General features: G+C 45.6%; 1 pseudogene; it reads right to left on the reverse strand.

The window, feature by feature from the left end:
- Nucleotides 1-26,857, reverse strand: LOC139274590 (semaphorin-4F-like; annotated as a pseudogene).
- Nucleotides 26,858-27,060: the final 203 nt, after the last annotated feature.

A 27,060-nucleotide genomic window follows, 5' to 3' on the forward strand; every position in this document is an offset into this window, starting at 1 on the left:
TTAAATCAAGGTTTCATCCTGGCACGATATGATAGTAATTGCGTGGTTTCTTGAAGGGCCCGTGTTCACTTCATTCACTTCCTTTCCCACGTTTTCATAAACCTCTTTTTCACCAATTCCATTTAAACCCGAACCACTCCCCTGGCCGATGGTTAAGGGCCGGATTTCATCAGTGCAGCCCAAACTGGGAACCGTGATCCCCTCTGCTGCATCCATGAAATCTCCGTTACAGCCGCCCTTTGATGCCTTTTTGTTTTTATACTTGACCGTACTTGTAGACAAGAGTACCGTGAATAAGGTCGATGACCAGGAAGACAAACAGCAGGAAATAAATGGCAGAATTTGTACTTGACCTGGGGTCGGCCAAAGCCCCTCATCATCATCATGCAATAAAGATACAAACTGAGTACTGTTTAGCTGAACAAGGTACAGCCTTGGCTCTGCTTTATTACAGCCCAAAGTGCCTGACTCACAAAATGGCTGGCCTTTTATACCAGAGCAGCACCATGTGCGTGCTGCTCAGTGGTCTCCAACAATGATGCCATCTGGTGGCTACAAACATCATGTACATACATGATAATGCCCTTCTCTGAGATCTTATCACAGTCTTTCAGAGGATGAGACGGTCTGGTGCTTTACACTCCCGGATTGACCGTCTCAGTTCGATTCTGGCCTTGGGTGAATGTGCGGAGTCTGTTGTAGCTGGTGGTTGGATGGCTGACTTGTTGGGGGTGGCAGTGGCTATGTCAGAAATTGCAAGTCCATTTTTATTGAACAAGCCTGTGATGGGAATTCCAGGTTCATTGATGACCCTTGAGTCCACTGAAGGCTGCCGGTGGGTTGGTTGGTCAACGATGGTTTCTTCGTCCAACTGCTTTGGCTCATCTGTGTGCCTCAGCTTTGTCTGATCCATGTGTTTCCTGCAAGTTTGCCCATTCTTGAGCTTAATAACAAATACTCTGTTGTCCTCCTTGGCCATGACCATACCAGTGATCCATTTGGGACCCTGACCATAATTCAACACATATACAGGATCATTAACAGAAATCTCACATAACACAGTTGCACGATCATGGTACCCTTGTTGACTCTGTCTTCTGTATTCAACATGATTATTTAAATCCAGGTGTACAAGAGATAACTTGGTCTGAAGAACTCTTTTCATCATGCGTTCAGCAGGCGAGACCCCTGTGAGTGTGTGGGCTCTTGTCCTGTAACTCAGCAGTATGCAAGATAATGGTCTGCAGTGACCCTTGGGTTACTCTCCTCATGCTTTGCTTAATAATTTGTACTACACGTTCTGCTTGCTCATTGGACGTAGGCTTGAACGGTGCTGACCTTACATGTTTTATGCCGTTAAATTTTACAAACTCCTGAAACTCCTGACTGGTGAAGCACGACCCATTGTCACTCACCACTATGTTGGGCAGACCATGTGTCACGAACATGAAGTTGAGATTCTCTATGGTTGCCGTGGACGTACTGGATGACATATTATGCATTCTATCCATTTCGAATAAGTATCCACCACCACTAAAAATATCTTGCCCAGGAAGGGACATGCAAAATCTACATGGATCCTGGACCAAGGTTTGGATGGCCATGACCACAGACTCAGTGGCAATTCCACTGGTGCTTTGCAGAGCTGCATGCAGGTGTTGCACTGATGCACGCATACTTCCAGCTCAGAATCAATTCCTGGCCATCATACTGTAATGTCTGTAGCTCCACACTTTGAATGTGGATATATTGTGTTACTACAAATAAAGGTGAATAAATGAGTCAGCTGATCAGAAGCTTCTGGAACTTCTGAGACGCTGTCTGCCATTATAGAAAGATGTGTTTGCTGTGCTCTGTAAATATATCACATTTGGCGATGAGATGGGATTTTACGGATGATTTAAAGCTGAAATTTTGTTGAGGAAGGATTCAGCCAGCCGACAGAGAGACGTTGGAAGCTTCTCTGTCTTTGGAAACAGCTACAAAATCCGAGGTAAAAAGCAAGCACGTTAGTTTAAACTGCAAAGTCAAAATGTCTGCACCCATAGCAGTAATGGGTCATTTAGTTGAATATAAAGGTGACCAGGAAAAGTTTAAGACATATGTGGACCGGCTAGAAATGTATTTCATTGCAAATAATATAATCAAAGTTCCAGAGAATGCAGATCAGAACTGGACTGTGTTGGAACAGAAGAGAGCTATCTTCTTATCGGAAACAGGTCCTGAGTTCTATGAAACCCTGATAAGTCTGCTTGTGCCTAACGAGCCAAAGGACACAACACTTAAAGAGATTTTAATGAAGCTGGAGTGGCACTACAACCCGATACCGTTAGAAATTGCTGAAAGCTATTGTTTCGGTATATTAAATCAAAAGACTGATGAAATTATCAGTGAATGCATTGTAGCATTAACAAAAGCTATCGATTCAATGTCATTTCGGAAACTTTCAAAACCGAGCATTGCGGGACCGTTTTGTTTATGGGATGAAAAATTATGTGAACAGAAGAAAGTTATTGACGACGGATGACTTGACTTTTGAGATTGTTTGTCAGACAGTGAGGTCGATGGGCATAGTCGACCAATATTCCTGAGAATTTCATAATAATTGCAGTCATCAGACAACCGAGGTGAGTCGCCTGCAGGTTCAAAGTAAAAGGCGGTGGGGCCCCAAAGTCTCAGAAACTGGAAATTCTAACAGAACCAAAGCCATGCTATCAGTGCCTGGGACAGCACATTGCTCAAAGTTGTCCATATGTGAAGGCAGAGTGTTTCTTCTGCAGAAAGACTGGGCATCTTGCGAAGGTATGCCGACTGAAGGGTAAACCAGCTTTCAAAGCTATGAGTCCAGTTTTCAAAGCTATGAGTAGAAATCCCCAGAGACTACATAGCATGGAAGAAGAACAACAGGATGAGGAGATGTTAGAGTTACACGTCATCAGGAGCACGAGATTAATGTCCAGCAATTCGAAAAGTATCAAAATCCACATAGATGTTGCGGGATTCAAGCTGCCAATGGAAATCGACACGTGTGCATCCGTGAGTGTAGTACCGGAGTCGTTATACCTCAACAAATTGCGTGATTTCCCATTGGAGAAATCCAAGATGAAGCTGCGAGGCTACTCACGAGTGAACATTCCTGTGGTAGGTCGTATCACCGTACCGGTGAAATACAAGGATCAATTTCAGAACTTGCCTCTAATAGTAGTGAAAGGAGACAAGCTTGCCTTACTAGGAAGAAATTAGTTGAGATCACTGAAGCTGGATTGGAATTAGATTTTCCATGTTGAAACGAGATTTGCATCAACGGACGATGTTATCAAGAGTTATCCGAAGGTGTTCTGTGAAACGGGTAGTCCGATCCAAGGCTTCAAGGCGAGTGTCAGGGTACAGAAAGACGCTAGATCGGTTTACTGCAAGCCACGTTCTGTACCATATGCACTCAAGGAGAAGGTTGAGCAAGAACTCAAAAGACTAGAGACTGAGAACATTATTTGTAAGATAGATCGATGTAATTGGGCTACACCTAGTGTTGTTGTACCTAAGTCCGATGGTAAGGTAAGATTGTGTGGTGATTATAAAGTAACCGTAAACCAGGTACTAGGGGTAATATCCCCAATACATTGCGAAATATAGAAGATTTGTTCATAACACTGACAGGTGGTCATATTTTCTCAAAACTGGATCTTACGAATACCTACTTACAGCTTGAACTAGATGAGGAGTCCAAATCATGCTTGACGGTAAATACTCATCTAGGCCAATATCAATTTAATAGGCTACCGTTTGGAGTATCTTCTGCCCCTGCCATATTCCAAGGGGTGATGAATCAAATTTTGCAAGGTATTGAAGGGGTAGTATGTTATTTGGATGACATACTAATTTCAGCACCAAATAGGCAAATTCTTAATAACATATTGAATGAAGTCCTCAAATGGCTAGAGAAGCACAGAGTTCGAGTGTCTGCTCATAAGTGTGAGTTATTTAAAAAGTCAGTGGAGTATTTAGGGTACAGAGTTGCCAAAGATGGTTTACATCCAACCATGGAAAAACTGGATGCAATTAGAAATGCACCCACTCCCAGGAATGTCACTGAACTTCGTTCATTTTTGGGTCTTTTGAACTATTATGGGAAGTTCCTACCAAATTTGGCTACAGTATTATATCCAATATCCACTGAATGAATTTTTGAAAAAACAGGTCCATTGGAAGTCGTCAAAAGAATGCGATACAGCATTTAAGGAGTGTAAAAGCAAATTGATAGAGAGCACCATGTTAGTTCACTATGACATATCTAAGGAGATTAAGCTAGCATGTGATGCCTCTCCGTATGGAGTTGGGGCAGTAATCTCTCATGTATTACGTAGTGGGGAGGAGAGATCAATTGCTTTTGCTGCACACACTCTCAGTGCCAGAGAGCATAACTATGCGCAAATCGAAAGGGAAGCTTTGACATTAATTTTTGGGGTCAAGAAGTTCCACAAATACTTGTATGGTCATAAGTTTACCTTCGTTATGGACCATAAGCCCCCGACAGCAATCCTCCATCCAAAGTCCCCAGTTCCAACATTAGCTGCAGCCCGAATGTTTTGATGGGTTTTGATCTTGTCATCATGATATTGAATACAGCTGATCAGCTGATCACAGTAATGCTGCTGCAATGTCTAGATTGAAACATAGAAACATAGAAATATAGAAAATAGGTGCAGGAGTAGGCCATTCGGCCCTTCGAGCCTGCACCACCATTAAATAAGATCATGGCTGATCATTCACCTCAGTACCCCATTCCTGCTTTCTCTCTATACCCCTTGATCCTTTTAGCTGTAAGGGCCATATCTAACTCCCTCTTGAATATATCTAACAAACTGGCCTCAACAACTTTCTGCGGTAGAGAATTCCACAGGTTAACAACTGTCTGAGTGAAGAAGTTTCTCTTCATCTCGGTCCTAAATGGATTACCCCTTATCCTTAGACTGTGACCCCTGGTTCTGGACTTCCTCAGTATCGGGAACATTCTACCTGCCTCTAGCCTGTCCAATACCGTCAGAATTTTATATGTTTCCATGAGATCCCCTCTCATTCTTTTAAACTCCAGTGAATACAGGCCCAGTCGATCCAGTCTCTCCTCAGATGTCAGTTCTGCCATCCCGGGAATCAGTCTGGTGAACCTTCGCTGCACTCCCTCAATAGCAAGAATGTCCTTCCTCAGATTAGGAGACCAAAACTGAACACAATATTCCAGGTGTGGCCTCATCAAGGCCCTGTACAACTGCAACATGACCTCCCTGCTCCTATCCTCTCGCTATGAAGGCCAAAATGTCATTTGCCTTCTTCACCGCCTGCTGTACCTGCATGCCAACTTTCAATGACTGATGTACCATGACACCCAGGTCTCGTTGCACCTCCCCTTCTCCTAATATGTCGCCATTCAGATAATATTCTGCCTTCGTGTTGTTGCCCCCAAAGTGGATAACCTCACATTTATCCACATTATACTGCATCTGCCATGTATTTGCCCACTTGCCTAACCTGTCCAAATCACCCTGCATGGAGCCTTTTAGCATCCTCCTCACAGCTCACACCGCCACCCAGCTTATTGTCGTCTGCAAGCTTGGAGATATTACACTCAATTCCTTTATCTAAATCATTGATGTATATTGTAAATAGCTGGGGTTCCAGCACTGAACCCTGCGGCACCCCACTAGTTACTGCAAGCCATTCTGAAAAGGACCTGTTTATCCTGACTCTCTGCTTCCTGTCTGTCAACCAGTTCTCTATCCACGTCAATACATTACCCCCAATACCATGTGCTTTAATTTTGCATACTAATTTCTTGGGTGGGACCTTGTCAAAAGCCTTTTGAAAGTCCAAATACACAACACCCACTGGTTATTCCTTGTCCACTCTACTGTTACATCCTCAAAAAATTCTAGAAGATTTGTCAAGCATGATTTCCCTTTCATAAATCCATGCTGACTTGGACCGATCATGTCACTGCTTTCCAAATGCGCTGCTATTTCATCTTTAATGATTGATTCCAACATTTTCCCCACTACTGATGTCAGGCTAACCGTTCTATAATTCCCTGTTTTCTTTTCCTTCTTTTTTAAAAAGTGGGGTTACATTAGCTACCCTCCAATCCATAAGAACTGATCCAGAGTCGATAGAATGCTGGAAAATGACCACCAATGCATCCACTATTTCTAGGGCCACTTCCTTAAGTACTCTGGGATGCAGACTATCAGGCCCTGGGGATTTATTGGCGTTCAATCCCATCAATTTCCCGAACACAATTTCCTGACTAATAAGGATTTCCTTCAGTTCCTCCTTCTCGCTAGATCCTTGGTCCATTAGTATTTCCGGAATGTTATTTGTGTCTTCCTTAGTGAAGACAGAACCAAAGTATTTGTTCAATTGGTCTGCCATTTCTTTGTTCCCCATTATAAATTTACCTGATTCTGACTGCAAGGGACTTACATTTGTCTTCACTAATCTTTTTCTCTTCACATAGCTATAGAAGCTTTTGCAGTCAATTTTTATGTTCCCTGCAAGCTTACTCTCATACTCTATTCTACCCCTCCTACTTAAACCCTTTGTCCTCCTCTGCTGAATTCTAAATTATATGCCTCTTCCTTGGATTTAACATTATCACTAATTTCCCTTGTTAGCCACGGTTGAGCCATCTTCCCCATCTTATTTTTTACTCCAGACAGGGATGTACAATTGTTGAAGTTCATCCATGTGATCTTTAAATGTTTGCCATTGCTTATCCACCATCAACCCTTTAAGTATCATTCACCAGTCTATCCTCGTCAATTCACGTTTCATATCATTGAAATTACCTTTTTTTAAGTTCAGGACCCTGGTCTCTGAATTAACTGTGTAACTCTCCATCTTAATAAAGAATTCTTCCATATTATGGTCACTCTTCCCCAAGGGGTCTCGCACAACAAGATTGCCAATTAGTCCCTTCTCATTACACATCATCCAGTCTAGGATGGACAGCTCTCAAGTTGGTTCCTCGACATATTGGTTTAGAAAACCATCCTTTATATACTCCAGGAAATCCTCCTCCACCATATTCCACCAGTTTGGTTAGCCCAATCTATATGTACATTAAAGTCACCCATGATTACTGCTGTACCTTTATTGCACGCATTCTTAATTTCCTGTTTGGTGCCAGCCCCAACCTCACTACTACTGTTTGGTGGTCTGCACCATTACAGCCATGGAAATGGACTCCTAGGTGTGGCTAAGGCTACATATTGATTTTTCTGAGCTAGAAGGACAACAATTGTTCATTGTAATTGATTGCCATTCCAAGTGGGTCGAGGTGTTTCCAAGTGGAAAATAACAACAAGTAAAACATTAGACATTTTACGAAATTTATTTTCTTCATTTGGCCTCTCAGAAGAAATTGTTTCGGATAATGGGCCACAATTTCATTCAGAAGAATTTGCACAGTTCACGAGCAAAAATGGTGTGAAACATACCAAGGTTCCACTGTACCACCCTGCTTCGAATGGTGCAGCAGAGCGCACTGTACAAATTGTAAAAGGTGCCCTCATCAAATAAATGTTGAATCCAAATCCAAAGAAATGACAGTTGTCATTGGATCACAAATTGGCCAATTTTCTAATTATGTATCATAATACTCCTCATATAACTACTGGTAAAACACCAGCAGAGTTGTTTCTCAAACGACAGCTACAAACCAGATTCTCGTTGTTAAAACCAACTTTGGCACAGTCCATAGAAGAGACACAATTAAGAAAGAAAGAGAATCATGATAGAAGTAGAGTAAAAGAGAGAAGTGTGAAAGTAAATCAGAAGGTGAGCGTGAAGAACCATCACCATAAATGGTTAAAGTGGTTACTAGGAAGAGTGGTGCAGATATGTAGTCCTCGCACATATTTGGTAAAGATGTTTGATAATGGACAGGTTAGGTTTGATCACATTGATCATATTTTACCTACAGACATGGAAGGAGTTGAAGGTGGGAATGATTCAATTATTTCTGACTCATCAGATAGTTTTGATACACCAGTAGCATATCCTAAATCCACTGTACTGGAAACAAATCCAAGAGAAAATCAGAATTTAAGTCTGAGTCCGAGTCAGGGAAACAAACAGTCTGAAGTTAGAGAGAGTTCAAATGAAAATCAAAGAAATCCCTTGGAGGAAAACTTTCCTCAGGATCAGCCTGGAATGAGTTTAGATTCGACACGATGTTTGGAAGGTTCTGTTCGAGAGCGAAGGTATCCTCTTCGAAACAGAAAACCAGTGTTTAAGCTAAATTTGTAAATATGGCAAAATAAGTCCTTTGTTATGTTATGTATAAACATGCAAGTTATATATGATATTTGTTATAATAACGTCTTCATTAAGGAGGGAGAAGTGTAATGTCTGTCACTCCACACTGTGGATGTGGACGTATTGTGTTACTGCAACTAAAGGTGAATAAATGAGTCAGCTGACCAGAAGCTTCCGGTACTTCTGAGATGCTGTCTGCCATTAGTTGAAAGCTGTGTGTGCTGTGCTCTGTGACTATATCACACATACGTGAGATGTGGCAATAGCCTTCATCATCACTATACCAAGATGAGTATGTGTAACTGACACACAAACTTCTCTCTCCCTTTCTTGGGCATTACAACTCGATTGCCCCACAATATGCAATCTGCTTGAATAGACAGTTCGTCCTTGCGACAAATGTATGGTTTGGCCTCCTCGCACATTTGCTTAGGTATGGCAGACCAATCGCCTTTGAGGATGCAACCCTTTACCACCGATAATATCAGGACCTGGCTGGTCCAGGTCTTAATTTGTTGAGCCGTGACAGGGGTACCTTCACTCTCAAAAGCATCCATGATTAAAATTAAATCAGCCAGTTGTGGCGTTTCCACCTTTGGTGTGGGCAACAGCAACTGGCTCAAAGCATCAGCACAATTCTCTGTGCCAGGTCTGTGGTGAATGACATAATCATAGGCAGATAATGTCAGCGTCCACCCTTGGATGTGGGATGAAGTGCTGGTATTGATAACTTTGCTCTCGGAAATCAACGAAATGAGCAGCTTGTGATCGGTCTCTAATTCAAACCTCAGATCGAACAGGTATTAATGCATCTTTTTAACACCATACACACTCGCTAAAGCTTCTTTTTCGACCATACTGTAGGCTCTTTCTGCTTGAGACAAACTTTTGGATACATACGCGACAGGTTGAAGTTTCCCCGACTCATTGGCTCGTTGTAACACGCAACCAATTCCATATGACGTTGCGTCACAGGCCAAAACGAAACATTTACATGGGTCATAATTTACCAGTAGCTTGTTTGAGCAAAGCAGATTGGTGGGTTTCTCGAAAGCTCTGTCTTGCAATGTGCCCCACACTCAGTTGTTGCCTTTTCTCAATAGCATGTGCAGTGGTTCAAGTAAGGTGCTCAATTTCGGTAGAAAGTTACCAAAGTAGTTGAGTAGACCCAGGAACGAATGCAGCTCCATCACGGCTTGGGAGCATTCTTGATGGCTTTGGTTTTCACATCAGTAGGTCTGATGCCATCAGCGGCAATTTTCCTCCCGAGGAATTCGACCTCCGGTTAAGTCTGAGTCCCACTCTGTCCCAACGCAGTAGAACCTCTTCCAGGTTGTTCAGATGTTCCTTAGAGTCATGACCGGTGATCAGGATGTCATCTTGGAACATAACAGTTCTGGGAATGGACTTCAGTGGACTTTCCATATTCCTCTGGAATATTGCTGCAGCCGAGCGAATTCCAAACGGGCACCTGTGGTAAATAAACAGTCCTTTGTGCGTGTTAATGCACATAAGTCTCTTTGATGTCTCGACCAACCCCTGCGTCATATAGGCCGATGTCAAGTCCAGTTTTGTGAACGACTTCCCTCCGGCTAGCGTCGCAATCAAGTCATCAGCCTTTGGTAACGGGTACTGATCCTGTTTCGAAACCCTGTTGATTGTAGCCTTGTAGTCTCCACAGATTCTGATTGTGCCATCACTTTTCAGCACAGGAACAATGGCGCTGGCCTATTCATTAATATGATCCCTTCACGCTGGAGTCTGTCCAGTTCAATTTTGACCTTCTCCCTCATCATATACTGCACTGCCCGAGCTTTATGATAGATGGGTCTTGCATCTGAGTTCACCTGGATCTGCACCTTGGTTCCCGTGAACTTATCAATACCTGGTTCGAACAGCGAGGGGAACTTGCTCAATACTTGGGCACATGTATCTTCCTCCGACGGCAACGCCTTTATCTCGTTCCAGTCGCATCTGATTTTCTCCAACCAGCTCCTGCCAAGCAGCACTGGGCCATTGCCTGGAACAATCCACAGCAGTAACTCGTGAACCACACCATTATACGACACATTAAGTTGTGCATTGCCAATCACCTTTATCAGTTCTTTGGTGTACATGCGCAGCTTGGTGTTAACAAGGCTCAGACGAGGCCTCACAATATCCCACAGCTTATTAAATGCCCTCTCATTCATGATCGATTGATTTGCCCCTGTGTCCAGTTCCATCGATACCGGTATCCCGTTAAACTTCACATTAATCAAAATTGGTTTACTCTTGGTTATGAAAGAGTACAGTCCATACACTTCCTCCTCTGGAATCTCGGATTATGTATCTGGATCCGTGCTAGTCTGACTCTTATCCTCCACGTGGTGTGTCGCAGCTAACTTGCTCATTTGCGCTGGAGATGCCCCACTCTCAGGCAGCCTTTGCAACTATATTGGTTAAGTCGGCACTACTGCCGGACTTTGGGCAGTAACAGGTTTCGCGAAAGGAGCTGGATAGGCCCTGCCATGTGCCGCTCTGCCAAACGCCGAATCGTTTGCGAACGCGGCCGGATAGGCTCTGCCATGTGCCGCTCTGCCAAATGGCAGATCAATCGCATTTACAGTACTTGCCGTGGTTCGATTCTTCACTGATATTTGCTTTAAACTCCTGTCTGTCGTCATACATGATTGAGTGATCTGGATGGCCCTTTTTAAATCCAACTCCTCCACTGCCAGAAGTTTGCGCAGGATCACCTCCTGGTTGATACCGATAACAAAGAAGTCCCACTGCATGTCTGCCAACACCGTCCCGAAATTGCACATTCCCGCTCGACGTCTCAGGTCGGCAACGAATTCCGCCGCGCTTTGGCGATCGAACATGTGTATAAAACCTGTATCTCGAGATGATGATGCTGTCATCTGGCTTGAGGTGCTCCCGTACCAATGTACATAACTCCTGGTACGTTTTCTCTGTTGGATCACTAGGCATGAGTAGATTCTTTATCAGACCGTAGATCTTTGAATCGCACATAGTGAGGAACACGGCCCAGCGTCGACCTGCATCATCGACTCCCTTCATGTTGTTGGCCACGAAATACTGGTTCAAACGGCTCACAAAGTCTGCCCAATCTTTTCCCTCCACAAATCACTCTAAAAATCCCATCGTGCTCATTTTGCAAACAAAGGTTCTTGCATTCTCATCGCCAAATGTTATGTATGCACTAAAGGTACAAACTGATTACTGTTTAGATGAACAAGGTACAACTTTGGCTCTGCTTTATTACGGCCCAAAGTGCCTGACTCACAAAATGGCTGGTCTTTTATAGCAGAGCAGCCACATGTGCGTGCTGCTCAGTGGTCTCCAACAATGACACCATCTGCTGGCTACAAACAGTATATAAATACATGACAATCATCATAGGCAGTCCCTCAGAATTGAAGAAGACTTGCTTCCACTCTTAAAAATGAGTCCTTAGGTGGCTGAACAGTCCAATTCGAGAACCACAGTCCCTGCCACAGGTGGGACAGACAGTCGTTGAGGGAAAGGGTGGGTGGGACAGGTTTGCCACACGCTCTTTCCGCTGCCTGCGTTTGATTTCTGCATGCTCTTGGCGATGAGACTCGAAGAGCTCAGCGCCCTCCCGGATGCACTTCCTCCACTTAGGGCATTCTTTGGCCAGGTGTCAGTGGGGATGTTGCACTTTTTCAAGGAGGCTTTCAGGGTGTCGCTGTAATGTTTCCTCTGCCCACCTTTGGCTCGTTTGCCATGAAGGAGTTCCGAGTAGAGCGCTTGCTTTGTGCCTATCATGTCTGGCATGCGAACAGGCTGTCCAAAGCTTCAGGAATCTGCACTTCTTCCTCAATGCACACACTCTTGTAATTGCCCAGGCTGTACTGTGTGGCCACCATGCCAATCCCTCCGGCTTCATCATTGTTGCACATGTTTTCATTGGGTGTTCTCCAATAGCAGAAAGACCAGGCGGAACTAGGTTCGCACAAAAGGAAAATTATGGTCCCCCTCACCACTGGTACCACCTTTTGCACCAGGAAAGGGTCTTTATCAATGTTACACAGGGTGTTAATTTTCTGATAGTCATATTCCACATCTTGCAGCAACCCCTGTGCAGGTTGGCTTCCGAAATGAGCACACTCCAATTGCCGCATATCCCAGCTGCACGACGGATCCCGTGCCAGAAAGCAAGCATCGCAGCGGGAATATCTGCTGCAGTTTATTGCTAGAAGCTGGACCACCTTGCTAGTTGAACCAATGTAGACAGATCCCTGCTGAACTGCAATGTTCAGAACTTTCTCAGCTGGCTTGAAGACTACATAGTCCTCCGACACGTGAATTTTGGAGCAGTTTCTGACCGCTTTGTGCAAATGTCCAGTTTCTGTACCCAGGTCGAAAACCTCGTATCCCGTCCCATTGGCTGGCATTCACTCTCTGGAAAGTGATCTTGGAACACAGGGTATCCATCATAATGAGGAGTGGCTTCCCATCAATGGGGCTGATAAAATCAGCCATTATAAGATGGTCTCGAACAAACATCAGCACATTATCCGGCAGATCCAAGGATGTGTTCTGCTCCCTCTTCTTCAACTGGCTAATAATGCATGTGCCAGGTCATGGATCTGGGATTTCACCTTGAAACACGTCGCATTTATTGGCCTCCCTTTTATACTCCATAAATCACCCATCGAAAGCTTTCTGCACGTCTGCTATTCTGTAAGTGCACACTGCAGAAATATCTTGTTTGTCCCATCTCGTGGAAAAGACTCCGTAGAAAACAATGGAAACTGTATCATCCGCGTTGGGTATAGACATCATGAATCTTATCAAAATACATCTCATTGCCCTTGTCAGGGCACACCAAACGGGCTTTGAGGAAGAAGGTCCATTTTTTCTGGAGTGTCTTCTGGCCACCGATGTCTCCCTTGCAAACATGGCCACTCTGAGAACTCGCACTGCTTTGTAGTACTCGAACTCATGGGCTGTCTCACTGAAGAAGAAGTAGAGCTTGTCATTGTCACCGCTGCCTTTATTTTCTCTAACAAATGTCGATCCCACAAACTCAGGCTCGCTCAGCCATTTGGCAGAATTCTCTGTGCGGATCTTTTCTTGCAGTCCCATGCTCTTGACCACACCCGGATCCTTGCCCTGAAAATCGATCCCCGTCACTGCGTTCAGCACTCTTTCTGCCAGGATTGCTGCAAATGGTTGCATCGGTTCAAATGGACACTTCCCTCACCCCTTTTCCATTCCTTGCACTCTGCTCTCTATTGTGTCGATAGAACTGAAGACCTTAATATATGCAGATTGAGGGTCATAAGCATAAGTCTCGAAGGCAAATAGGTGCATCTCATTCTAGGCTTCCAAAATTCAAATGTAGCTGTAGCATTTAGTCTTCATCTTGTCTTTTCGGATAGAGGAACTACGTTCATTTTCCATTACATTCCACTCTATCATAAATTGATCCTGCTCCACACACGTTAAGTTGAGGACAAAGATAGCATTACTTGCTCCCACATAGAGGTGATTACGTGGTTCGTCTACCAAAAAGGTGGCAAAGGTATAACCACTCTTGGAGATGTTCCTCACTGAAGCCAGCTGCTTAAGCTCTAAGCTGGAGCGGAGCTAAATTATAGAACAAATGGGAATCTATTCAGTCGCCGCTGCCTCCAGGCCAGATCCAAGGTAATCCGATCCTCTGTTATTGAACTACAATAAGCAGACGATGCTTGCGTCTGCGTACACTCGGAGGCAAACTCGAAGCCATCATCAACATCACCGAGGCGTACGAGAGCATGAGCCTTACACTAAACATCCATAAGAAAAAGGTCTTCTACTAACCTGCCCCCGCCACATAGCACTGCCCCCGGTTATCAAAATCCACAGCGAGGCCTTGTGGACCATTTTCCATATCTCGGAAGCTTACTGTCAACAAGGGCAGACATCAACGACAAGGTCCAACACCGCCTTCAGTGTGCCAGTGCAGTCTTCGGTGACCTGAGGAAGAGAGTGTTCGAAGACGAGGACCTCAAACTTGGCACCAAGCTTATGGTCTACAGGGCAGTAATGATACCCACCCTCCTATATGGCTCAGAGACATGGACTCATGTAGAGCAGACACCTCAAAGCACTGGAGAAGTACCACCAGTGCTGCCTCCACAAGATCCTGCAAATCCATTGGCAGGATAGATGCATCAACGTCAATGTTCTTGCTCAGGCCAACATCCCCAGCATTGAAGCATTGACCACGCTCGGTCAGCTCCGTTGAATGGGCCACATCGCCCAAATGCCTGACATGAGACTCACAAAGCAAGCGCCCTACTCAGAGCTTCATCACGGCAAGCAAGTCCCAGGTGGGCAGAGGAAACGCTTCAAGGACACCCTCAAAGCCTCCTTGAAAAAGTGAAACATCCCCACCGACACCTGGGAATCCCTGGCCCAAGACCGCCCAATGTGGAGGAAGAGCATCCGAGAAGACGCTGAACACCTTGAGTCTCATCGCCGAGAGCAAGCTGAAGCCAAGCATAGACAGCGGAAGGAGCGTGCGGCAACCCAGGCACCCCACCCACCTGTTCCTTCAACCACCGTCTGTCCCACCTGTGACAGAGAATGTGGGTCCCGCGTTGGACTCTTCAGCCACCTGAGAACTCATTTTTAATGTGGAAGCAAGTCATCCTCGACTCCAAGGGATTGCTTAAGAAGAGAAGCACTTCTACGATTTTAGACTTCCCCTCAGTGCTTCCATATTCCAATCATCTGAAGGAATGCCAACTTGTGGATATTCTCATAGGTCAGCCTGGAATATTTCTTGTAAATCTTTTCTTCACCCTCTCGAAGGCCTTCACATCGTCCCTAAAGTGTGGTGCCTAGAATTGAACACAATAGTCCAGTTGAGGTGGAACAAGTGTTTTATAAAGGGTCATCATAACCTCCTTGTTTTTGTACTCTATGACTCTATTTATGAGGCCCAGGCTCCAGTATGATTTTTAACCGCTTTCTCAACCTGTCCTGCCATCTTCAATGATTTGTGCATATATACCTCCAAGTCTCTCTGTTCGTGCACCCCCTTTAGAATTGTACCATTTAGGAAATGATATGTTGGCCTTCATAGCTAGGGAATTTGAGTATAGGAGCAGGGAGGTCTTACTGCAGTTGTACAGGGCCTTAGTGAGGACTCACCTGGAATATTATGTACAGTTTTGGTCTCCTAATCTGAGGAAGGACGTTCTTGCTATTGAGGGAGTGCAGCGAATGTTCACCAGACTGATTCCAGGGATGGCTGGACTGTCATATGAGGAGAGACTGGATCAACTGGGCCTTTATTCACTGGAGTTTAGAAGGATGAGAGGGGATCTCATAGAAACTATAAGATTCTGATGGAACTGGACAGGTTAGATGCGGAAAGAATGTTTCCGATGTTGGAGAAGTCCAGAACCAGGGGACATAGTCTTAGGATAAGGGGTAGGCCATTTAGGACTAAGATGAGGAGAAACTTCTTCACTCAGAGAGTTGTTAACCTGTGGAATTCCCTGCCGCAGAGAGTTGTTGATGCCAGTTCATTGGATATATTCAAGAGGAAGTTAGATATGGCCCTTACAGCTAAGGGGATCAAGGGGTATGGAGAGAAAGCAGGAAAGAGGTACTGAGGGAATGATCAGCCATGATCTTATTGAATGGCGGTGCAGGCTCGAAGGGCCAAATGGCCTACTCCTGCACCTATTTTCTATGTTTCTATGTTTCTATGTTTATATTGCCTCTTTTCATTCTTCCAAACACAATGTATCACTTTGCACTTTTTTGCATTAAATTTAATCTGCCATGTGTCTGGCTATTCCACCAGCCTATCTATGTCTTCTTGCAGTCTATCATTATCCTCCTCACTGTTCACTATACTTCCAAGTTTTTTGTCATTTGAAAATGTTGAAATTGTGCACCATACACCCAGGTCTAAGTCATTAAAATATATCAAGAAAAGTAGTGGTCCTAGTACCGACCCCTGAGGAACACCAGTATACCTTCCTCCAGTTCGAAAAACAAATGTTCACCACTACTCTGTTTCCTATCACTGAGACAATTTTGTATTCATACTGCCATTGTCCATTTATTCCATGGGCTTCAATGTTGCTGGTAAGCCTATTATGTGGCATTTTATCAAATGCATTTTGGAAATCCATGCACACCACATCAACCGCTTGCTCTCATCAACCCTCTCTGTTACTTCATCAAAAAACTCAACCAAGTTAGTTAAACATGATTTGCCTTTAACAAATCCATTTTGGCTTTCCTTAATTAATCCATACTTGTCCAAGTGACTGTTAATTTTGTTCTAGATTATTGGGCTCAATTTTCCCCGGTCATATGCGCCGTTTATTTTGACGTGCTTTGTTTTTTTGGCGTATTTTTTTCCCCAAGTTTCCCCCTGCGATCTGCGTCAGCGTAACTGACTTAATTACGATTTTTCTAGGACAGTTTTTTTTTGTCATGTTTGCACCGGTTTTTTCAATTTTTTGCAGTTTGGCCAACACTTTTTCCTCCTAGGTCGTCAAATCTGACCACTCCCGAAAAACCTTCTGGGCACTTAAGAAAACCAGCACACATTGATAAATCGCCGCTGACAGACGCCATTATTTTTAATCGAAGATTTTGGAGGGAGTCAAGAACACTGTCAAAATCAATAATAAAGTTCAACTTTTTTTTACCTGTCAACGTAGTAAATGCAAATTTGGTGTATTTTAGAAGTTTTCTCATTTTTTTACTCATACATGCCACCACTGAATGTCTTGAAGCAGGGCTGGAGGGTCGTAGGTTTGGCTGGCAGAATCGGCCCCACGCCCAGTCACAGGGGGCTCGGGGCTCATCTCAAAAACAAGCCGTGGCTGGTGGGCGGTGGGGGGGGGAGGGGGTGGCAGGGAGGGGAAGAGAGAGAGAGAAAGCGAGGTGCCGATCAGAAGGCTTCGAGCTCGGGGAGTGAGGTGCCGATCAGAAGGATTCTGAAGACTGCAATGACTGGGGGGTATTGTGTCTGTAAGCACGCTAGTAATGACTCAACAAGGTAAGGTATTGTACTTGAACTGTTGTGACCTTAGCCCATTCATTGCAGCTCCTGAATGAGGGTACAGTATGGTGAGCTCCCTTTTATACTTGCTCTCCTGCATTGTGCAGGTGACCCCTAGGTCTCCACCAGTTGCACCCTCTGTTGGTATACAGGCATAGTGTATACAGTGTGAAGATACATTCAGTGGTCTTATGTAACTGTACATTGAGTGTACAGGGTATATACATACACATCACTCCCCCCTAAGTCTTGTGCCACTGGCCTTTGCACGGTGTGCTCTGGCCCTCGACTTGAGTGCCCAGAGCCCTTTTACTTTGTCTGTGCTTGGGAATGGATCTCTTCCTGTGGACCCCAAGTCCTTATTGCCACGACATTGGGAAATGGTCAGCAGTGGACGGTTGGAGGTTGCAGTGGGGTTTGAGTGGGTTCTGGGTGTGATCCATGTGTGTCCATGGCTACATACATCCATTTCCCCCCATACATAGACCATGTGTGTGGCTCGACATCTGCATTTACATACATGTACAGAGAATGAAAAAAAATGGATTGGTTATATCACTCTTTGGGTTTTGCAGAAGTGGAACGAGTACGTACGACAGGTAAGGTACATACCTGGTATTACAGTCTTGCCCCTGGGGTGTAGGTGCAGGTGGGTGAGGATGTTAGTTCCAGAGTAACCGGACTGTGTCCAGGTTGTCTGATGGCGGCACTGCGCCCCCTGCCAGCTGGGTGGGCTTGGATCGCTCCACTGGCTGAGTCTCAGGGCCTTTGCCATTGCCGAGTGGTGGGCAGAGCCACAGGAGTGTGTGGCTTCCCTGTCCTCCTTTGAGGGCTACAGGGTTTCCCTGCTGCCCTTCAGCTGTAGTGGGGGCCTGGTCATCCCAGGTCCCGTCGGGAGGGCTGGAGGGTGCTGGCCTCTTGCTCCCGGTGCTGGCCATGCTGGCCAGAGAGGTAGGGCAGATCTGGGGCAGGGTGCCAGTAGTGGTGACTGTGCCGTCCGCTGATCGCTGGCCCTGCAGTGGGTATGCTCCCACTGTGTGTGTCCATGCTCCCCGGGGCATCACGTTGCTCCCGGAGGTGCAGGCTACATGATCGGGTAGCCTGCTGGACCTGGGTGCTTCCCACGGGAGGTTGCCCTTGATTTTGTTGGCGTACATGTAGAACCCAGCACCACACATTATTCCATCATTTACATTCATAATACATTGGCTCCAACCGCAATCGCCCAACTTGACATTGTTAGTTGTCTTTACAAATTCACATTTGTCAATTACATCTTTTCCCTGTATACTACCGGCATCGCTATACAATATTATATTTAGATACTTGTATTCGTCAATTACATCTTTTCCATGTATACTATCGATATTGCTGTACAATATTACATTTAGATACTTGTATTCGTCAATTACATCTTTTCCACGTATCCTACCGGCATTGCTGTTCAAAGGTACATTTAGATACTTGCATTTGTTAATTACATCTCTTACGTTAGTATCACTGGCATTGCTGTACAAAGAGTGGAACTGTCCCTTTAATTGTTCTGTGTTGCCGGTCTCCTTTAAGAGGGCCTTGCAATCTTTACCCCAATCCGGTTCGCTGCTCGGCATCACGTGTTGCTCCTTCAATGCTGCCCCTCGTGGTCTGGTCGCGGCCATATTGATTTCAGGTTCTTCACCTCATGGTGCGGGCGCCATCTTTTCTCTCTCCACGAGGTAGGCTGCTGTAATCCTTTTCTCCCCAGGTTCTGCCACTGAAGTCGGGAATTTACCTTCTGCGTCGATCTTCTTCCTTCCGAGTCCTGCCACTGGAGCCTGGAAGGTGACATCTGGTCGTTTGGATTGGATCATCTTGCCGTTCGGTTGTGCAGTCTGTGTCATTGCCGTGCAGTCGAGTTGGACGGTAGGATCTTCAGGTGCTGTGATGGATCCAAATTTGGGCCCGCATAGGACGTCAATTGCCGGGGCCTGGAGGCTTTCCCAGCTCCAACAGATTTGGATTTGTTTCATCCATCTTCTTCCTAGCAGCATTGGACCATCACCAGCAACAATCCACAAAGGTAGCTTGTGCATCGTGTCGCCGTAGGACACCTGGACATCCACGCTGCCAACGACTGGGATGGTGACGTTTGTGTAAGTGAGCAGCTTCACCTGGATCGGGAGCATTTTAGGTCGTTAGGCGGGATTGTCCAAGAGTTTCTCGAAGGTTCATCAGCGATTGGCTCGCCTCTGTGTCGACCTCCATTGAGACTGGAACACCGTTGATTTTGACTTCCATTTTCAACGGAGAACTCTTGGTGGAGCAGGTAAATACTCCATATACCTCTTCCTGGGACTGAGCTGCCTCCTGGACTCTCTGTTTTCATGAGTGCTGGAGCCCGGGTGATCGGCCAACTCTTCAGCGACTCGGTGAGTAACATTTCTTTTACACATTCGCTGGAGGTGGCCTTTAGTGTTACAGCCTTTGCAAGTATAGTCTCTGTATCGGCACTGGTGGGCCTGTGATTTCCTCCACAGCACCAGCATGGAACTGGCCTTTTGGCCCCATGCGGCGAACTCAGGGTTGCGGGACTCGGGGTAGTAGCCTTGCCTCTAAAGGGCGCCAGTCGGTCCACGGAACTTGCCGAGTTAGAGTCCTGGGGATGAGGCATCATCCTTCTGGAATCGCAGGCCGAGGTCATGAACACCTGGCTGACGTTGATTGCCTTCTGCAGGGTGACCATGGTGTTCGCAGAGAGCAGCCTGTGGAGGAGGCACTTGTGGCCGATTCCAATAACAAAGATGTCCTTCAGTGCTTTGGTGAGGTGGTCGCCAAAATCACACAGTGCAGCTAATCGTCTGAGGTCTGCAGCATATTTTGCGATTTCTTGGCATTCGGGCCACTGGTGTGTGTAGAACCGGTGTCTGGCTGTGAGGATACTCGTTACAAGCTCCGCGAACATTTTGGTTGTCATCTTCTCTGGGGCTAGCAGGTCGGTGTGTCTCCAGCCAGGTCATTCGCGATGAAGTAGTGTTCGAGCCTTTCGACAAAGGCATCCCAATCTTCCCCATCAGCGAATTGTTGAAAGTTGCCAAGGTTAGCCATTTTTCGCGTGGAAATTCATATTCTCATTGCCAGTTATTGTTTCTGTAAGCACTCTAGTAATGACTCCACGCGGTAAGGTATTGCACTTGAACTGTTGTGACCTTAATCCATTTATTGCAGCTCCTGAATGAGGGTACAGTAAGGTGAGCTCCCTTTTATACTTGATTACCTGCAGTGTGCAGGTGACCCCTAGGTCTCCACTAATTGCACCCTCTGGTGGTACAGGCATAGTGTACACAGTGTAAAGATACATTCAGTGGTCTTATGTAACTGTACATTGAGTGTACATGGTATATACATATACAACAGGGTAGGGGGGGCAGGTGTTGGGGGAGAGAGAAGGGGAGAATCACAAGACTGCAATTAGTTAAGGGGGGGAGGGGAGAGGAGAAGTCACAAAACCATCGGACCAGTGCGGAGCTGTGGTCCATCCATACAGACCTTGGGGAGAGAGCGAACTGTGAACCTGTCCTGCCTGCTTTCCTGCCATTTTGAGCTTCTTTCAAAGTATGGGGGCAAGACTGACAATGCGATATCTTGTGCGAGCTTCTGCATCATGGTGCTACGTAGGAGACAATTGCATCAGGAACATCAGAGCCCATAGGATGCTGGGCAGGAGGCCTTACCCACCTCGGGTATATTGTGACAGGCATTCGTACCTCCAGCTGAGTGATGCAGACTGTTTTAGAAAGCTGCATTTCCGTAAAGGAGTTATAAGTGAGATCTGTGAGTTGGTGAAAGCAGACCTGCAACCTAGAAGCATCAGGAGGACTGCTTTGTCAGTTGAAGTGAAGGTTACAATTGCACTTTCATTCTATGCCTCCAGCTCGTTTCAAGCTACAACTGGGGATGTGTGTGTCATCTCTCAACGTGCAACACATGTCTCCATTCGCCAGGTGCAGTGTATGCACATAGGAATGATTTCATAAAGTTCCCCATGACCGCCCAAGCAATCCATGACAGGGCTGTGGGCTTCTCCAGGATTGCTGGCTTCCCAATGGTACAGGGCTGCATTGATTGTACCCACATCACCTTGCGAGCACCTTTGGAGGATTCTGAGATGTACAGGAACAGAAAAGGCTTCCACTCCATTAATGTACAGCTCATGTGTGATGACATGCATCATATCATGTCAGTCGATGCAAGATACCTTGGGAGCGCCTATGTTGCATTCATCCTATGTGACAGCGTTATATCTGCCACATTTCACCAGCAGAAGCCAGAAGGACAGAGCTGACTCCTGGGAGACAAAGGCCTCGCCACCAAGTTCATGACGCCCCTATGCGTAACCCAGATAGAAGCTGACCGTCAATACAATATGTCGCACATTGCGACATGCAGCATCATTGAGAGGACCATTGGCATATTGAAACAGCGTTTCCGATGCCTGGATCATTCCGGAGGCTACTTGCTGTACTCTCCTGAGATTGTCGGTCAGTTCGCTGTTGTGTGCTGCATGCTGCATAACTTACCCATCATAAGGCAGCAGCAACTGGTAGTGGAAGACCCACCTGCGGCTGATGATAATGATGTGGAAGATGCAGATGACAAGCAGGAGGAGGAGGACGCCAAGGATGAGGAAGCCATGCAAGTGCCTGAGGCTAGAGCACAACGGCGGAGGAGGGCGGGCCATCGTGCTCCTTTAATGATTGCTCGAGCCTTGTGCCAGCAGCTCACCGGTGAATGCTTTACTGATGCCTAAGGACTCAGCGACAACTATTCCACATGGACATGTTTACTGTTTGGAGCTGTTCTGTAATGTTGTGTTGTGTTACTGGAACATGATTCAGTTTTATTTTATTCAATAGTTTAACAAACAGTTCTTTTGTACTTAACTTTAATAAAATTATTCTTGTATCAAACTTTATTTTAAGATCACTTAAAAACTTTAAGTCACTTACAAACTTTTAAATTTACATAACTTATAAAAAACGTTTAATTTGAGAACAGTTATAACAGTAACAACAATAATAATAACAATAACAACAACAACAACAATAACAGCAGCAAAGTTTGGCTGTACCCACACATCTCTCCTCCACCTTATGCTAAGAGGTCTTGTACACTCCACCACCCATACCCGCAGGCGGTGGTGCAGTGTGTCTGGGCTTGGTACCAAGCTTATTCTTTCTAAGATCTCGGGTACTGCGCAGCTCTGGGGATGTGGCGGGGGTGGCATCAGCGGCAGGTGGCAAGTTGGAGGGCCCGGCTTTGGGCTCTTTAGAGGTTGGCTTGGTGATTGGAGTGGGAGTGATGGTTGATTCTGTCAATGGACGCGGAGTCTGGGCGGGTTCCCTTATTGCAGCAGCTAACTCCAACATGCCGTCCCTCATGCACCCTGACAGTGTCTCAAGGACCTACAACATTCCCTCCCTCATGTTGATCAAAACTGTCTTAATTACCTGCAACATTCCCTCCCTCATGGTCAGTGACGTGGTTTACACTACCTCTGACATTCCCTCCCTCATGGTCACTATTCCCTCACTGGTGGTCCCAGACAGCATTCCCATTTTTCATGTCATTGCTGTTACTTCTCCCAACAGTCCTGCTACCTCATCACTCACCCCACTGAAGGTGTCCAGGAGTGATTGGGTAAGGTCAATGCTCTTCACACTCAATGATATCATCTGAACCACATCTGTTTGATCCTGCACCTCAGGAGAGTGTGGTCGAGCTCTCCTTCTCATCCTCCCCACGGGTATGCCTTGCTGCACCCCAGCACTGGGACCCACAGTCTGGGACAGTGGGCGGGGCCCTGCGTGTGCCTCGCTGCACCCCACCACTGGGACTTGCAACCTCGGAAGGTGTGAAACCATGGAATGTCCCACCAGCATTCAAACAACTAGTTGGGCTGTTACATCAATGAACAGCACCTCCTCCAAAGTCAGTACAACAGTTGGCATTTCATCCAGCTCCATCCCCTCCCCCTCCCCCTCACACCAATGTTCTTGGTCTGGAGGGTTGGATTGGAAGATGTTCTCCTCTTCAGGCTCATCCCCGTCTGAATCTTCTGCATCGTCAGGGTTGGCTTCAAGTTCTGCAAAATATAACAGAACACAAAGTGGTTAGCAGCAGAGGAGCGGGCAGGGTGGGTGCCATGAAGAAACGTTGGAACCAAGTTGCAGAAGATTACTGCGCAATGGTGACCACCACGAGATCTGGAGGCCAATGTAAAAAGAAGTGGCAGGACCTTGGTTAAATAATTAGTGTAAGCAATATTTTCATTTATTCAATGCAATTGCAATTGTAAATTGTAAATGCACATCGCAGGCCAGGCAGCAGGCTGATTTGAAGGGCCACATTGAATTTGCAGAACTTACCCTCTCCCTCGAGTGTGGGTCCAGCTTGTGCAGTGGTGATTGCTTTTCTCCAGGCAGGACCCATCAAAGCAGCGACCCTCTCTTCCAAGGGTGTCAGTGGGTGCAAATTTGCCGGTCCTCCCCCTGTTCGAGTTCTTTCCCTTTTATTATGCGCCACCTTCATTTGCAAAGATGAAAACCTAACTTTTTAAAGAGGGTGTCTTTCTGCTGGGTGGGACATACATTTACAATTGCAATTGCATTGAATAAATGAAAATATTGCTTACACTAATTACTTGACCAAGGTCCTGCCACTTCCTTTTACACTGGCCTCCAGATCTCGTGGTGGTCACCATTGCACAGTAATCTTCTGCAACTTGGTTCCAGCGTTTCTTCATTTCTTTGGGTGGAACTTTTATGTGACCTCTGCTGGTGTCCAGCTCCTGCCATCTGTTCTCAATCACAGTAACTAGTGCCTCCACTTCATCCTGTAAGAAATTCTTGGTCCTTGCACCATGTTGCATCTTGTACTGCTGCAGCTGCGATTTTTCTAATGCTCTCACACAGCACTCAACGTTCTCACACACACAAATGGCTCTTTAAAAATGGCCGATTGCCAACTTGGAGCTATACTGTGCATGTGCCGTCTATTGCCACGACATCAGCAGCGTAACTTTTTTTTCCCGTGCATGCGCAGAGGGTGCAGCATGGTTTTTCGGTGCAGACAACAGGCTCCACCCCCCGAGGTGACTGGACACACTGCGCGGCGCCATATTTGAATTATACATCAGGGAAACTTTGTCAAATTATTTACGGTGCATTTCTGGCCTAGAAAAATGGGTGTAACTCTGGCAATACGCCAGAAAACAGGCTTGGGAAAAATTGACCCCTTTGCTTCTAAAACCTTCCCCACTACTGAGGTGAAACTCACTAGCCTGTAGTGGCTGGGTTTACCTTACACCCTTTTTTGAATAAGTGTCCAAGCATTTGCAATTCTCCGGTCCTCTGCACCAGCCTCATAACCCAGGAGGATTGAAAGATTATGGCGAATACCTCCACAATTTCTAACTTTACTTCCCTCAACATCGTAGGATGCATCCCATCCAGTCCTGATGATTTATCTACTTTAAGTACAGCTAGCCTTTCTAGTACCTCCTCCTTATCAATTTTTATCCCATCTCTCCATCTCCCACCACCAGCAGCTCTGTAACTCCTGAAATCTCCAGGCCCCCTCCTCTACTGGAGTCAATTGAGTTAAAACTGGAGAGCCACCTCTGCTTCTCTGCCTCTCCCTGTTATGGGTTCTCTTCTGCAAGGATGGAAAGAATATAATGTTGAGTGGGTGATGGAATGAGTGAAAAGAATGGATGGGCTATATCTGTACAGGTTGACTATGAGGGAGTGGCGTGACATTGCCAAATGGTCTCCTTCTGTGGTGTTACTTGCTACGACAATTCGGAAGGACAAACAGAAAGGAAAAGGAGGTGGAGTAGCACTGTTAATAAAGGATGAGATCAGTGCGTTAGTGAGAAACAATATTGGGTCAGAAGATCAAGATGTTGAATCAGTTTGGGTAGAGATACGGAATAATAAGGAGAAAAAGTTGCAGGTGGGCGTAGTCTATAGGCCCCCTAAAATTAGCTACACTGTCGAATGGACTATAAATCAAGAAATAACGGAGGATTGTAAAAAAGGAAAGGCAATAACCATGGGCGATTTTAACCTTCATATTGATTGGACAAAACAACTTGGCAAAGGTAGCCTTGAGGAAGAGTTCATAGAGTGTATCCGGGATAGTTTCCTTGAACAGTACGTTGCGGAACCAACCAGGGAGCAGGCTATCTTAGATCTGGTACTGTGTAATGAGACAGGATTAATATATTATCTCCTTGTAAAGGATCCTCTCGGAATGAGTGACCGTAACATGGTTGAATTTCAAATTCAGTTGAAGGGTGAGAAAGTTCGATCTCAAACCAGTGTCCTAAGCTTAAACAAAGGCGACTACAAAAATATGAAGGCAGAGTTGGCTAAAGTGGACTAGGAAAATAGATTAAAGTGTGGGACAGTTGATGAGCAGTGTGCAGACATTTAAGGAGATATTTCATAACTCTCAACAAAATATATTCCAATGAGAAGGAAAGGCTGTAAGTGAAGAGATTACCATCCGTGGCTAACAAAGGAAATAAGGGATGGTATCAAATTGAAAACAAGGGCATACAAAGGGGCCAAGACTAGTAGGAGGCCAGAGGATTGGGAAACTTTTTAAAGCCAGCAAAGAACCACTAAAGAAATAATAGAGAGGGACGATAGATTATAAAAGCATACAAGAACAAAATATAAAAACAGATAGTGAGAGTTTCTACAGGTACATAAAATTAAAAAGAGTGACTAAAGTAAATCTTGGTCCCTTAGAGGTTAAAACTGTGGAATTAATAATGGAGAACAGGGAAATGGTAGAGATTTTGAACAAATATTTTGTATCAGTCTTCACGGTAGAAGTTTTTGCCTTTCCCAGGAGATCACATGGCTCCGGTTGGGGTGAAGTTTAGAATATTTCAGTGTAAGGGGTGTCACAGTTGTGTGGGGCAGACTGGTTTACCTTTCCACCATTGTTCATTGTTCATTGGTTTCTATGTAACCTTCAGGGCTGCTGACCGTGGGCCGTGCGGCTCTTTGTCGGCCGGCGCAGACATGATGGGCCGAAATGGTCACCTTCTGCGCTATAAATTTCTATGGTTTCTATGTTTCCATGTAAGACACTAAAAAAAATCCCAATAGTGGATAATCATCATCATCATAGGCAGTCCCTTGGAATCGAGGAAGACTTGCTTCCACTCCCAAAGTGGGTTCCCTGATGGCTGAAAAGTCCAATACGAGAGCCACAGACCCTGTCACAGGTGGGACAGACATACACTGTCAACCGTGAGGGTCTATGGAGCGTCCTACTCCATTTAGATGCCCCCAAAAGTTTGTCAACATCCTTCGCCTGCTTCACAGCGACATGAAGGCCGTGATCCTTACCAACGGATCCATTAAAGAACAATTCACGTTTGGACCGGGTCAAACAGGGCTGCGTCATCGCTCCAATCCCCTTCTCAATCTTCCTCGCTGCCATGCTCCACCTCACAATCAACAAGCACCCCGCTGGAGTGGAACTAAACTACAGAACGAGTGGGAAGCTGTTTAACCTACGCCGCCTCCAGGCCAGGTCCAAGATCACCCCAACCTCTGTCGTTGAACTGCAGTACGTGGACGATGCCTGTGTCTGCACACATTCTGAGGCTGAACTCCAGGATATAGTCAATGTGTTCACTGAGG

The sequence above is a fragment of the Pristiophorus japonicus genome, chromosome 10, assembly GCF_044704955.1.
Source record: "Pristiophorus japonicus isolate sPriJap1 chromosome 10, sPriJap1.hap1, whole genome shotgun sequence".
Classification (NCBI taxonomy): domain Eukaryota; kingdom Metazoa; phylum Chordata; class Chondrichthyes; family Pristiophoridae; genus Pristiophorus; species Pristiophorus japonicus.